This window comes from Protopterus annectens, chromosome 6.part0 (genome assembly GCF_019279795.1).
Source record: "Protopterus annectens isolate FY-2018-M chromosome 6.part0, PAN1.0, whole genome shotgun sequence".
NCBI classification, from domain to species: Eukaryota; Metazoa; Chordata; order Ceratodontiformes; family Protopteridae; genus Protopterus; species Protopterus annectens.
In genome coordinates this window covers 204,335,351-204,347,572 of record NC_056737.1, presented here as the reverse complement: position 1 = coordinate 204,347,572, position 12,222 = coordinate 204,335,351, and the positions used below count along the sequence as shown (strand labels likewise).

Below are 12,222 nucleotides of genomic sequence, written 5' to 3'. Positions count from 1 at the left end.
AAGTAGCACATTGTCTATCAGCTAACCAGATCCTCATGTCGTCAGGCAAAGTGCCAAGGGCTTGTTCCCTCACCAAAAGGTCTGCCAGCCCTTCAAAAGTGCTGATTTGTCATCCACTCACCCACCTATGGAAATGAGTGCTCAGTTCAGCAACATATTCGCACACTTTCATCTGCCTTGCGTCAATGCTCATGAACCTTTTTCCTATACATTTCAGGTGTTAGCTTAAACAATTCTAACAAGTGTTTTTTTAACAGCAGTATAATCAAAACATGCGTCAGACATTTCAGACAAAACAGTTACAGCTTTACCATACAGTAAGGGGGTCAGGAACCGTACCCAGAGCCTTTGGTCAACACTATACAGTTTGTATACCCTCTCAAACATATGAATGAAACTATCAAAATTATCTCCCTCTTTAAACTGCAGAAGAAACTTACTGACCTTTTGTGCCTCTGGGGTCCAGTTACTCCCTTCCCCATTACCTCCATGACTCTAGCGAAGAGTCAGCATTTCCCTCTCATGCCTCTTCTGCAGTTCCTTTTCCTCGGCTTCTATCTCCAAATGCCTGTCCTCCAACTCAAGTCTCTTTAGTTCCAGATGGATTTTTAAGTCCTCTGCAGAAAGGTTGAGCTGTCCATTCTTCGAGGGTATTATATCTCCACTGCCCGTCTGATTATCCTCCTGGTTGCTGTTTTCTGATGCAGCTGTTACCAAGGCTGCAATCAGGTCTGCCTTAGTCAGGTTTCCATGCACCAGTCCCCCAGCCTGGCACATCTCCGCCAGCTGGCTCCTTGTCAGCTTTCCATACTCCTCTGCAGACATGCTGCTTGCTCACCCTGACTAACTAAGCTAACAAAAGAAACAAAAACAATTGTGATCTGAACTCTGAGTATTCACTGCATGGCTGATTTAGAGTACAAAACACCTTCAAAGCTCACTGTACACAAGCTACAGGAATTCACTCTACCCACACCACTACAAGCCAATTAGTATTTGCCAACCAATTAATATGTGGTGTGGATATCCCACCACTGCCAAACAATTAATATGCGATGCCCGTGCCCTGGCCCAGCAATCAAGGAGCCTCAATCCTCACCGCTAACACCAGTGAGAGGTGTCTCATATAGGAGGAAAGGATAACAACTACATGCAGTAAAAAGTGCAATTTCCCTTAAGAGCACAAAGAGATCACAGTCCGTCCAGGGCTGATCGCTCCCTTGCTCTCCAGGTCCCCAATAAGACTCCCCACTGACACAGCTATAGGGTCCAGATCTCAAGATAGTGGGCAAGCTAAAACCTCCAGCACCCTCTCTGTCCAACCAGTGTCCTTGCCCAAGTAGCCGACACACACACACACTGAGTTTATACAATGACACACACACTCCTGGGAAAGGCTGGCATAGGTTCTCCAGCTGTGCCCTCTTTTCCCAGACTATATGGTAGAAATCGCTGCCACCACCCAGCTAATAATTATCAGCTACTCAAATGCCATTAAAAGGGTGTCCAATTATTACTGTGCAATATTATTACCCAATTTGTAATGCGGCTAAACAGTCAAGGCGTATTAGAGTGACTTGGTACAGGATCACTACATACATGCAATGTACTCTAGAGCTTAAATTATCTCTACATAAAACAGCCACAGTTGAAAGGGTTTAAAAATATTTAATAAACAGTCAAAACACAAGACAATACTTTTGACTACACAGTGCTAGTCAGGAGTTTAGAGATCGCAGAGAAATACTTAAAATAATTCAGTAGTACAGTTCTGACATCACAGAAAAACAGTCTAATCTTTCTAGTTTCTAGCCATTTCTAAGAGAAAACACAAGTCTAAGATAAACTTACATATAGAGCAAGGCAGTGCTGATGAGTTGGGATGGTCAAGACAAAAATGCTTAATGCTCTCTGACTCTGTTTTTAAAATCACATTCCTGTTTCACATTACATCATTCTTCACACTTCCCTGGGTTACATTACATCACTCTTCACACTGTCCTGGGTTCCCAGGCTAACAGAAACTACAATTACATTCTTCACCTCTGGGCAGAAACCAGCGCAATAAAGGACATTTATGCATGCATATTGTAGCCATTAACTCTGGCCTCAAAACAATAGCAATAATTCCATCACTTAGACTTTTCGGCACCGTGTTTAGATCAAAGGGCCACAACATGATTTACTTGGTCAGCAGAGTGCACCATTGTTACATTTTTGCAGTTCCATATGTAACACTATCTTTACCATTTAAGACAACAAGCCTGTGGTTTATAATATTTACAGATGACAGAATTATCTCCAAAATTATTTCTGGCTAGGCTGGCAGCCTTCATCTATCTTCACCCAATCTTCACAAGGGGGATGGAGGGAGGGAAACCAGGACTGCAACAGTGAATACACTTGAACATCTACATTTATGTTAAGTGTACAAAACTGCATTATGTTCTTCATGTTTCACTGTTACAGTCATCACATTTGGGTAGATTGCCAAAGCTGTGGAAATGGGTGGAGGCAGTCAAGGAAACTAGGGGCTGGCTAGGATGCCCTGCAAGACTGCAGAGGCAAGCCCTGCCCTTGATTTAGAGAAGAGAGGTAGGTGGTAATGCTTGGTAAAAGTGTGAACAGATGTCCAGGTGACAGCCTCCAGGATGTCCCTGGTGGGGACTCCTATGAGGAAAGCTGCAGAGTGGAGGCTGCTCTAATGGAGCGTGCTCTGACCCCCTTGGGGGGAGGCTTTCCATGCTGTTTGTAGCAGAAATGGATGCAGTGTGCTATCCATTTGGAAATGGCTTGTCTGGAAATGGCTTTGCCTTCTGCCTCTGTAGCAAAGCTAACCAGCAATTGATCAGACTTTCTGAAGGATTTAGTCCTGTCTAGATAGGATCTGAGCTGCCTGTGCAAATCTAGAGAGTGAAGAATCCTTTTCCCCTTGTTCTGGAGATTAGGAAAAAAAGGTGGGCAAATGAATGGATTGGTTGAGAGCCACATTGAACACCACCTTGGGCATGAAAGATAGGTTAATTCTGAGGGATACCCTGTCTGCATGGAAGATGATGAAAGGTTCCACAGCCATGAGTGCTTGCAGCTCAGATACTCTTATGCTGAAGTGATGGCCAGAAGGAATGCTGTCTTCCAGGAGAGAAATTTTAGCTTTGCAGAAGAAGCTGGTTCAAAAAGGGGTGGGGTGAGCTTTTCCAAAACAAAGTTAAGGTCCCAAGCTGCAGTTGGTGCCCTTCTGAGTGGCATCAAGTTGCTAGCCTCTCTTAGGAACTGCTTGATCAAAGGGTGTGAGAAAAGGGGCTGCTCAGTGTGAAAATGAGCAGGAATAGCAGAGGCATGAATTTTTATAGAGGAGAAAGAGAGGCCACTGTGTAGTAGGTTAGCTAAGTAATCCAGGATGAGATGGATGGAGGGGTGTGCCGTATTGCCTCCCTTAGCCTAGATCCAGGTGCAGAAGCTTTTTCATTTATCAGCATAAGACTTTCTGGTGCTAGAGCATCTGGCCTCACGGATAACACGGATAACATCCAGAACCTGTTTACTGAGGGTGGCAGATTGATTTGGGGGTTAGGGAGTAAGCCAAGCTCCCAAACTGAGTGTCTGCAATAGGGGATGCACGAATTACCCTGCCCTCTGGGTTAGGAGGTTTGGAATCTGAGGAAGATGTCATAGATGCAGTGGGGACAGGCTGCGCAGCAAGGGGTAACAGTGTTGCCGGGGCCAGTCTGAAGTTATAAGAATGGTCTTTGGTTTTTCCTCCCTTAATTTGAGCAGTACCATGAGGATGAGAGGTAGGGGAGGAAAGGCACAGACCGATAGACTGACCCAGGGAAACGACAGAGCATCCACTTTCTAAGCCATGCAGTAGTGCTCCCTGGTGCAGAATTTGCTGAGCTCATGGTTGGTGTGGGAGACAGAGGTCAGCCTTCAGGGTTCCCCAATTCTGAGTTATTACGGTGAAGGTTCTTCTGTTGAGTTGCCACTCGAGGGTCCAGAACATTTCTGCTTAATCGGTCTGCCAGAGAGCTGAGAGAGCCTGGTAGAATTGTGCTAACGTGTAGTTGCATGGCAGAGACTGTGTGCCAAAGGGTCATGGCCAGCCTGCAATCAGGGTAGGAGTGAGTCCATACCTGCTTGATGTACCACAACACAGTGGTGTTGTCTGCTTTGATCAGGAGAGCCCCTGGAGAGAGAATGGGTTTGAAAGCTATCAAGGCGTGCTGCACAGCCATCATCTCTTTTTGAATGATGTGCAGAAGGATTTGCTGTAGGCTCCATTGGCCCAGTATGCACCTGCCGTCCAGGTGTGCATGCCAAGCACAGTCTGATGAGTCTGTGGCGGGGGGGGGTGGGGGCAGCCCCTTGTTGAGGGTGCAAGCTGTTGCCCACCAAAGAAAATCTTTTCTGAGGCAAGGAATTATAGGTAGAAGCATTTCCAGGTCTTGACAGTGTTGACAACAAAGGCTCTTTAGGTTCCACTGAAGTTTCCTCATATGCAGTCTGGCATATGGAATGAGTATTATGCAAGATGTTATGAACCTCAGAGCTTGCAGGATCTTCCTTGCAGTTAGCTGGGACCTGGTGGCTAATTGAGAGAAGTAGGTTGTCAGGAAAATTTGTTTCTCTGGTGTAAGGTATGCCATCTGGGATGGTGTGTCCAGACTTGCTCCAAGGAAGACTATCCTTTGGGTAGGCACCTGGATGGATTTCTTTTCATTGATTGTGTACCCTAGAGAGGTTAGGAGGATCTTTCCAAAGGCCAGGTTTTTGAGCAGCTTTTCCTGACTGTCTGCCTGAATAAGGCAGTCGTCTAAGTATGGGTAAATCTTAATATTTGTCTGCAAAAGGCAATGGCCGGAGCCAGACATTTTGTGAAAGCTCTGGGAGCAGTAGATAAGCCAAAGGGAAGCACAGAGAATTGAAAGTGTTGAGATCCTTTCCTGAAGTGGAGATATTTCCTGCATGATTGCCTGATAAGAATGTGGAGGGAGACCTCTTTTAGATCTAGGGTGGCAAGCCAAGCATCCTTGGACAGCATGGGTAGCAGCTGCTGGAGGGTGAGCATTTTGAATTTTGGGATCACCAGGAAGGTGTTTAGAATGGATAGATCGAGGATGGGGTGGCCAGGTGCCCTCTTTTTAGAGTACCAGAAATAGTCTAGAGTAGAAACCTTGGCCTATCTGTTCTGCAGGAACGTGATCTACTGCCCTCAGAGAGCAGGGAAAAGATTTGCTTTTCAGCTTCTGTCCACTGATTTGGTGGTAGATTTGTTGGTAGATCTGGGAACTCTTTTGGAGTTGGAAGGGTGTGGAAGGAATATTTGTATCCCTGAGAGACAATGTTCAGAACCCAGTAGTCCTTAGTAGTGGTGTCCCAGGTGCTTGAGTGAAAACAGTTTTCCTCCTAGGGGTAAGTGAAGGTGGGTAGAGGGAGGAGCTAGAGGAGGTGAGTCACTGTGAGTTATTACCATAAGGGGGTGGCTTAGAACTCCCTGGTTTTGAAGTGGAGGTAGTCCACTGTTTAAATCTCTGCATTCCTTGTAGCTGCTGTCGGAGGGGGGTGGGTCTTTTTCCATGGGGCCTAGGCTAGGTTGGTTTACCAGGAGCAGGAAAGGACCAGTGTTTGGAGGGACAATGCCTGCTGAACCTGGGGGGGGGGGGGACCTGCAAGAAATCCTCAACTATTTGCATAGATTTTGCTTTTTCTTCCATCTTTTTTAAGACCTCTTCTGCCTTAGTGACAAATAAGTTATCTTTGTGCAAGGGGGCATCCAACAATTTAGATTTGACATGGTCTGGCAGGGGCTGTTCCTTAAGCCTTGCATGCCTTCTATTGACAGATCCAGTGATTTCTGCCCTGCAAGAAGCTTCTACGGCATCTAAACCACAGCGCTAGGTGTGTTTAGTTACTTGACTTGCAGAATGCATTAACTTTTGTAAATCTTTTCCTTTCCTGCTTGGGTAGAATCTAGACATTTTTTGTTTAAGGAGTTGCAAGGTATGTTGATGAAATTCCAGCATATGAACTGACAATTTAGTGCCCTGATAGCAAGAGTAGCTGAGGTGTATACTTTTTTATCCCATCTGTCCAATACTCGGGAATCTTTGTCTGAGGAGGTGGGATTCTTAGCAGAGGTTGCTTTAATCCCTTTTGGCCCTTGGGAAATGACCTCAGGGTCAGCTGTAGGATTTCTAAAAAGATATTTGTGAGAGTCAGGGATTCTGTAGTACCTGTCTGGTTTTCTGGGAGCTGGAGGAAGGGCGTCAGGAGTCAAGTTGGATTTGAGGAAAACATCCACAACATCCAGGACTAGGAGATGGCCAAGGGTCTGTGTTGTGGAAGATCTAGGAATTCCCTGAGTCTCTTTTTAGACTGAGGGTAGTCCTGACTCTCCCATTGGAAATGCTCCCTTAAAGTATGCAAGGTTTCCCCAAAGGAAAAATCCTCTGGGGGAGAGGCCGAAGGAATGGAATCCTCTGCATCAGAATCCTCATAAGTGGTGAAGGGTTGCATCATCTGACTCTTGTTCAGACAAAACTACAGGGGACAGATCTCTCTTCCTTCTGGAGGGGGGTAGCTTGGCTTCCCCTGATCAGCATGATAAGGCCTTCCACCATTTTAAGCATTTGACACTGAGGCAAGGTAGCAGGTGCCTGAGAGTGGGTCATTTTCTTGGGTGTGGTTCATACCCTGGGCCTAAGAAACTCTGTCATTTCTGAAAGAACTGTAGTCGTGAAAGAACAGTAGTCGTGAAAGAACAGTAGTCATGAAAGAAGACATTGGTTTGTGTTGAGATTCTGTAGTGCGAAGGAAGCTGGTGCCTGCTCAGTGGCTCCGGACCCATCCAAGGTAGAGACGACCGCAGCATCCTTAGTCAAAGAAAAGTTTTGCGGCATACCGGACTCTGAAAGTGTCTCGGTAGCAGCCTGGGAATCAACAGAAGTGGACATCAGGGGCTGCAAATGCACCTCACTGAGTACCGGAGAACTGACGACTAGCTTAATGGAAGCGTCGCTGGTAGGTTTCCACCTGTGTGCGGTCTGTGTCTTTATCTTTACATTTTTTTCAGAAGATCTGCTGTCGGATGGCTTACCAACACCATATTGAAATTTGAGGACTGTAAGCAAAAATATCTGGCTACAATAAGGACCCAACGATCAATAGTTCTGGCGCTAAACAAAGCACAGAAGCGACAACGTAGGACGTCGTGGCCTGGGCCTAAGCAAGTGACACAGTAAGAGTGGAAGTCTCAGTGTGGTACTTGCTTTCCACAGGTGAGACAATTAACTTTTTCTGTCATCGGTTTGTGCTAGAAAAAAGGATCCCCAACGAGATACCTAGCTTTAGAAGACTTCAACTTCAATTCGGTAGACGAAAACTCAGGTAGCAGCCAACTGGCATTCGTGCAAACTGCTTCTGCTTTGGGATCCACAGCAAGAAAGACTGATGTAATGGCATTGGCTGCCTTCTTTATACTACTGATGACCTGTAAGCGACAGCAACCAATGCAGAAATACTAAGTCTCTGGTATTTGGGCTGGCCAAGGGCTACCCTGGCAGGGATAACCCAAATGTGATGACTGCAACAGTGAAACACTAAGAACATCTGGGAACTGAAAGGACAAAGGTGAAAGATGCTGAATCCAGACTGATCTGATGTACTGTTGTATTTTCCTCATGTGGAGTCTATCCATCAGAATCATAGATGCCATGTATCACAAAAGTTCTGAGAAATTCCCTTACAGATGCATGGCTTTGATTGGAGAAACACTGGAAGAACTGCTTGAACATTTCTACTATGTCTGGAGGAAAAAAGGCTTGCCCCATAGCACAACCCACTTGACATCACAGAAATAAAATTCATTGAGAAGGCATGAGAGAAGAGCAAAGATTTCTGAAGACTGGTTTGAAAACCCAGACTGACTACATATTCTAGACAGTTTGCAAAGACTCTTGACAACTGAAAGAAGAGTCTGCAAAGATAAGACAAATGAACAAAAATGGAAAGTTGTGAATGCCTTGAGACCTGCAACATGCAATGAGTGGAGCAAGACATTTTGTGAATATCTTGGTGCTGTGGAAAGTCTAAAGGGGAAGTTAGACGACTGATAATGCAACACAGACCCAACAAATTTTTAAAACAAGCATGAACTGCTTGCCATTGGAATGAGCTGGCATGCATCTTTTAAATCCAACTTTACCAGGAAAGCTGGGAGGGGAATTAAAGGAACAAGGGACTGAAGGGGTGACAGTATGAACCTGGGAATCTTTACAAAAATATTTAGAAAAGAAGGGTCAAGTACAGGCCTCCAGGAACCATCTCTTTTTGCATTAGCAAAATCCTTGAATGAAAACCTTTACCCAAGTGGCAGAACAGCACAGGTTAATTAACTCCTTGGCATACCATTTGATGCAGAATGAGAGGAGAGAGAGAAACCTGGTTCACTGGGCTAGGAGGAATCCTCTGAGAAGGGGGAGGGATTCCCACAGCCAAGTGTAACCCTGCTGAATTACCTTCAGAACCCATCCATCTAACAATCTAGTGCCATAAAGGAAAATAAAGTCTCAGATAGATGGACAAATTGCCAGAGTTGGGGGGTGAACAGACAGTCTTGTTGACTGAAAGGACTGCCCTTAGTGTTTTGAGGCTTTTCCTTTCTTTTACAACTTTCTTGCCATTCATTAATAAAATTCTGTTTGCTATCTCCTTACTGCTTAAAGGTTTTATTGAAAAAGGGAGCTGCAGTGGAAATGAATTTTGTATTTCCATTAAAAGAGGACTGAAAAAGCTGAGTCACTCCTTATATTAACTTTCCAATTTTGTCACACTTCTTTAAAACCTCGGCTGCAGTACTGCTGTACAAAAGCACCTTTGCTAAGGGAGAATTTATAATGTCAGTTGTAACAACTTCAGAAAGATTCTGACACTGAAGTCTTGTCATACTGACCCAGAAGCAGCAGCTATAGAGGATGCATCAGTAGCATCATAAGCACACTTAAAATGGTGTTTAACCACTTCAGAAGCTGATGTAATGGAGACATTCAAGGCTTTGTCTTTTACCTCAGAAGAGGGAAATTTAACTACTGACTTCTGAATTTTTCACACGATAACACTACTAGAGGAATACGTTTCCTTCCCCAATTTATCCGATCTCTTCCCATCCTTGTCAGAAGGAATGGAGTTAGCAGCAGTAAACTGTTTTGTAGAAGCTGCTCTGGTTAAAAAAAAATCACAGCTTTAGAACTGGAAATCAAATGTTATAGAATTGAGGTGCCCTACATAACCTGTCAGACTCCCAAGGATCAGGAAGGTTGAGCATCAAAAAAAGCTAATAGCTGTGAGAAACACCCTCTCACTAAAAGCAGACAACACAGGAGGAATAGATGCAGCATTTGGCATTTCCAACTGTAAAAAAATCACAATACATTTTCTGTACTATAGAAATTTCATCTTAAAGTTTATGAAAATGACAAACCTTCATGAGAGAAATCTGAAACCTTACCTTCCTCAGAATCAGAACATTCAGACTGTGAAGAAATTCGTGATGTACAGCAACCCTTCCCCATAATGCCTGTTCTTCTGACTTAACATCCATGTCAGAAAGAGAGGGAACTCTTTTCTTGCCTAAGAAAACAAAAGGCAAGAAAAAAGCATCAGTACATTTCTTAGTAAATCCATTCTGTCCATAGAAACAGCAACAGGAGACAGGAATGCTTTTGCGCCATGTTCTACTTTCCTGGACAAATCCATGGAAAAGGACCAACTCCCACTGCAGGCATACTAGTCACAGTAACAGGTCCCCTATCCCAGCTCAGTTAAGACTCTTCACCAGATCCTTCAAATGACACAACAAAAGTGGTTCTCCCATGCCCTCCAAGGGCATCCCTATAGCAACAGGGGGCATGGCTATCCATGGGTCTTTCATAGCTACATATGCTACACCAACAGGACTTGGGGGGGGGGGGGTGGAGATGAGTGGTCTGCGGAAAAAATGGACACAACAGTGACCCACCAGCAGCTGAGGCACGACAGAAAATGGGACTAATACCCAAAGCCTCCCTTGAAAATGTTTTTCTTCAACCAGACAGAAAGTAAAATAGAGGAGACTGGGAATTACTCCATCAGTAGGCCAAGAAAGTAACCTTGATGACCTGGATGTGTCAGTAAGGTTAACAGTTGAGACCAAATGGATCTGAAGTAAACCACTGACATTTTCTACAAGCAGATCATTCTTTCCCCAATACACACACAGAATGTGACTAAAAATCCTGTCAAGAAACGTGTTTTCTCTCACAAAATGTTAGCATAAGCATTTACATTCTCTTAGAAATGGAATGCCAGTCCCCCAACCCCCCCCAACCCCCCCCCCCAAAAGATGTTTCACAGAAAAAAAAAAAAAAAACACATTCTGTCAGAAAATCAAGTCTTCCTTATGAAAAAGAAAAATAAAATTAGTGGAAGGTTTTTCCAATAGGGGATCTATGTACCAGCCTTGAAGGATCATTGGCTACTAAACAATATCATAGGGGACAACCAAAGGAGTGCTCTTTTACGGCAAAACAATTTTGAAGCTTTCGGCACTACAACTGTCTTTACATGGAGCTCTGTTCAAAGTCAGCTGGAGTGCTTAGAAGGTGCTCTTTAGCTTTGAAAGCTGGCCAGTCCACATGGGGTAGGACTCCCATTTAGCTTAGGCTACTAAAATGGTCATCTAGGACTGAACATAAAGACTGCTCTGTTTGGTTGCAACAGTCCTGCGCAAAACTTGTGCTGAAGATAAGGTAAGGTGCCCCCCCCCACACTTTCATTGCCAATCATGTCTGACAAGCAGTGGTTAAGGCCAGTAAAAACTCCATAAACTGTTGCAGATTTCTGATTTTTGTCCTTCTGTGATTACTGAAAATGTGCTACAGACGGCTTTCCATCTTCTGAGTTAGTTTCTTCAGTGGTTGGGGCAGTTCATTTATTCACTGGTTTCAAATGTGCCATAAAGATACTGCTGTAACCAAATTAGTTATGTCCTTATTTTTCAGGATCTTGTGGTATTAATCAAAAGAAGTATGAAAACTGTTAAAATTATCCAAGAATAATGTGATACTAACCACTAAATGTTAACACAAACACAAAACAAAAAATACTAAAAAATGCTAAGTGAAACCTTGGTCCCTTAAAGGAATTTACCAGTGAAATGATGTATAAACTATATCCCACATTACTATATTTTTAAATGATCTGATGTGATGATTTAATGGCTTGGATTGCAACATCAATTATGTTGACGTTCAAGTTTTTAACATTTCACTGGCAGTTTCTTTTAAGAGACCAAGGTTTCAATTACCTGCAGCTTAATTGACGGTTCCAGACTTCCTAAAATAAATGTGGAGTTGCAGTTTAGCAAACTCTGAAGGAGTCCAATCACTATGGATGAAAGCACTCCGTTTTTTTGGTTTTATTTTTATTGTTTAAATAAAGTGTATGGTTATTTTTATTGAAGGAGTCATTTTTTACTCAACTATTATTTAGTTTGGAAGTTTCATTAATGCTTTTCTTTCAGCTGGCCTACTAAGTTACAGCAAGTTTCTGCTTGTGTGGTCAAACGTTCTGGCCGGCTTGGTTGGATTCCTGATCAGTTACACCTTGGATGTCTCATTATGAGCAAATGAATGAAAACAAATCATGGAATGCAAGGCACTACAATGCCCCCCTCCCCATACCTCTCAACCTCTTAGCACAAGAAATCTGGACAAAGCCAAAAATGATGGGGGTACAAAGACCCAAAAATCGGGACAAATTTTAAATGATGCTTATATAAGCTTAAATATTTGCTAGCATAAAAGGTTCGGTGTTACCTGAATGATATTAAGTCTGAAACTTAAATGTCGTCATTATTTAGTGAATTCAGTCCTTAATGATTTGCCAGAAAACCACAAGTGTTATGAGGAACAGTCCAAAAATATGAGGCAAAAATCTGGGCATTCTGTGAAAATCTGGACAGTTCAGAGCTACGATCCCCACCGCTTACTGTTCCTACTCTGTAAACTGATTTTCTGGCAAATCACAGAGGATTAAAGTTAGTCATTGATGCCAAACATTAACAGTTTTGAACTTAACAAATTTGTGCTGAAGGACTATACGTTGCATTCAGTGCTGTCTCTCTAATGATTATGCTAAGCTAAGGATTCAGCCAATAATGCCAGATATTAAGAGTTTAATGCTTGC

The 12,222-nt window shown here is 43.5% G+C and overlaps 1 protein-coding gene across 4 annotated transcripts in view; it reads right to left on the bottom strand.

The window, feature by feature from the left end:
* The window catches only part of FUT8 (fucosyltransferase 8), a 2,643,272-nt gene that overhangs the window by 1,402,729 nt on the left and 1,228,321 nt on the right, over window positions 1-12,222 (bottom strand). For all 4 annotated transcript variants that reach the window (XM_044073921.1, XM_044073918.1, XM_044073919.1 and 1 more), the window contains one exon: window positions 9,506-9,627. The gene's annotated coding sequence lies outside the window, so the exon portion shown is untranslated. The remainder of the gene's footprint in view (window positions 1-9,505; window positions 9,628-12,222) is intronic.